Here is a 2,546-nt window from a genome sequence, read left to right as displayed (position 1 = left end):
AATAATATATAATTTGCTGTTGAAAGGTTACATAAGATGTACTCAACTGTATAAAAAGTGAATATGATGTTTAAATTCAACAAAAATTTAAACAAGAACATCAGCAAAAGGCAGACAGCGAGGAAGAGAGAGAGAGAGATAGAGACGAGATAGAGAGATCACATCATAAAACACAAACCCCTCGCCGCATAATGCGATTTATTCTGATGCAGTGGGATATTTATGCAGCACCGAAGCCCCAAAATGAAAAGGAAGGCACTCATGTCTCATCCTCAGCTCACACACACACAAATAATCACATCCCTCCCGCTCCTGCGCTGACAGAGCAACACACGGCTTGATGCAGGCATGAAAATGCAGTTAAAACATTACTAGTCATCCAGTGCCGGTTAGTTCCCATCGAGCATCATGTCAGAGGTCGACACACACACACACACACACCAAGAGCGTCTGATTGTGGAGACGGGGTGTGTGTTTTTAAATGCAACACATCTGCATTACATGCATGTATTCATAGAACGAGTCCAGACAATTGCTGAATGTGTCATTATGATGCAAACCAATTAAGTGAAGGTGTGACAGAAATTTCTATACTGGCCCTTTAAGACGGATGCTGCAACCCAGTTGGCCTTTTATTCATGTTATTCATATACAGTACGCCAGATTAGGATTCACTTTCAAATCTTTTATTTTGAAGCAAAACTGCAGTTTTTAAGTGAATGGATTACAAGTGTACTAGTTATGGCAGTACACACTGTATACTACTTTATATAATACAATATGCAACGATAAAACTATGTAACATGCTCAATATTTAATTATGTAGCACGCTCATCATTTAATTCTTAAATAATTTAATTAAATCATTTATAATAATCAATAATTATAATAATTAATAATTAATTCAATAATTTAATTCTTAATGCTGCACTGGATTTTTTTTCCACCAGATTGTTTTGTATTTAAAAAAAAAAAGAAGAACAGTAAAAAATTATAAAAAAGCAAAAGCTTCAGTTTTTAAAAGGATGGATTAGTTCAGAATGGATTATTATATTAATATTATTATATAATAATATAGTATTATACTAATATTAACATATTAGTTATTGCAAACTCTGAATTATGATTTAATTCTAATAATAAATAATTTAATAATTTGTCAAATAATTATAATAATGTAATTTTTAATGCTACACTAAAAATAAAAATTTTTTTAGAAACTATTTTCACTCAAAAATCACTAGTAAGCAAATAATTACAAAGAAACAACAAGTAACACATTGAATGAAATGTGAAATTCTGATGTAGAAAGTCTAAAACAGTATTGTATTGCAAAATGTACTCGAATAATATTTGTTTTATTTATAACTTTGAAAAAATTACTTTTACATGTAGACACCGAGTTGCTCACTCTGGTGAAACAATTTTGTATATTAAGAGTTTTATTTCTTTGTCCCAATACCAGCGTCCTGTCTTAATACAAACTCAAATGTATGTGCTTATTAGCCTGTGAACTGGGATGCAGCCTGACTCTTGTGACCAGGTCAAAGGTCAAGAGTTTAGCAGTTCAAACACCAGCCCCCTCCCCCCCTCACGTCACCACGTCTCCTCCAATCAGAGCGAGCGAGAGCTTCGTCATGCCCAATCAGAATTCAGCTCAGGCAAATCACACCATTTACCAATAGGCTGACAGGGTGGGCGGGACTCCAGTCCCTTATAAGATCTCCTCATTGGCCAAACCGCCCCAGTCTTCAGTCTGGCTCTACGGACAGAAACACCAGCCAATCAAACAGCCCCATTCCACAAAATGACGCCAAATCCGTTTCACAGGAGGCCAGGAACTCTTGGAATCGGATTAAGATTGTGATCGACTGAATGAGAATGTGGTTACGGCGACTGAACAAAGACTAAAACCGAACTACATCTCAGACTGAAGGCAAATACGGTGCTTCAGAAACAAACTGCAGTTGAATAAACCACTTAGACGAAGAATTACAAGTCAGTAATCTCATTTTGTTCTTGGTCAAAACAACATAAGACTTTATCCCAACTGCAAGTTAGTGGACTAGTTAAGACAAACATAAAGAGTTCATGCAACTGGCCGCAGGAAATAAGCACGTCAACATTGAGTGAAAAAATAAAATATGATATTGCTAATTTATATTATACAAACATGCCCCATGGTCACGGAAAATTGTGACTTCCAGCCAATAATATGCACTTTTAAGCCTTTTCTGCTAAACCCGTGTTAGTTTATGTGGGGCCTTACAAGATCTTGCTAAAATTGTAAATAATACTCAGAAATAGATTTTTTTATATATTTTCAGTTTTCAATTTAAGTCAAAGTTTTAGTATTAATTATATAAAATATAAGTTTGTGGTTCATTCTTTTGACTTTGTGTTGAAATGTGACCCGCTTTCATGAGATTCAAACAATTATTCTATAGAACGATAGAACGATAGATAGATAGATAGATAGATAGATAGATAGATAGATAGAAGTTTATAAAAAAAATATATATATATATATACATACAGTAAAATAT

General features: G+C 34.1%; 1 protein-coding gene across 4 annotated transcripts in view; it reads right to left on the bottom strand.

The window, feature by feature from the left end:
• Positions 1 to 2,546, bottom strand: part of LOC107752427 (AP-1 complex subunit sigma-2-like) — a 35,196-nt gene that overhangs the window by 13,616 nt on the left and 19,034 nt on the right. The gene's annotated exons all lie outside the window — the stretch shown is intronic.

Source organism: Sinocyclocheilus rhinocerous, unplaced genomic scaffold (assembly GCF_001515625.1).
Source record: "Sinocyclocheilus rhinocerous isolate Xijiao unplaced genomic scaffold, SAMN03320098_v1.1 scaffold3306, whole genome shotgun sequence".
NCBI classification, from domain to species: Eukaryota; Metazoa; Chordata; class Actinopteri; order Cypriniformes; family Cyprinidae; genus Sinocyclocheilus; species Sinocyclocheilus rhinocerous.
The sequence above is the reverse complement of the archived record's forward strand: the minus strand, read 5'-3'. Positions and strand labels throughout refer to the sequence as shown.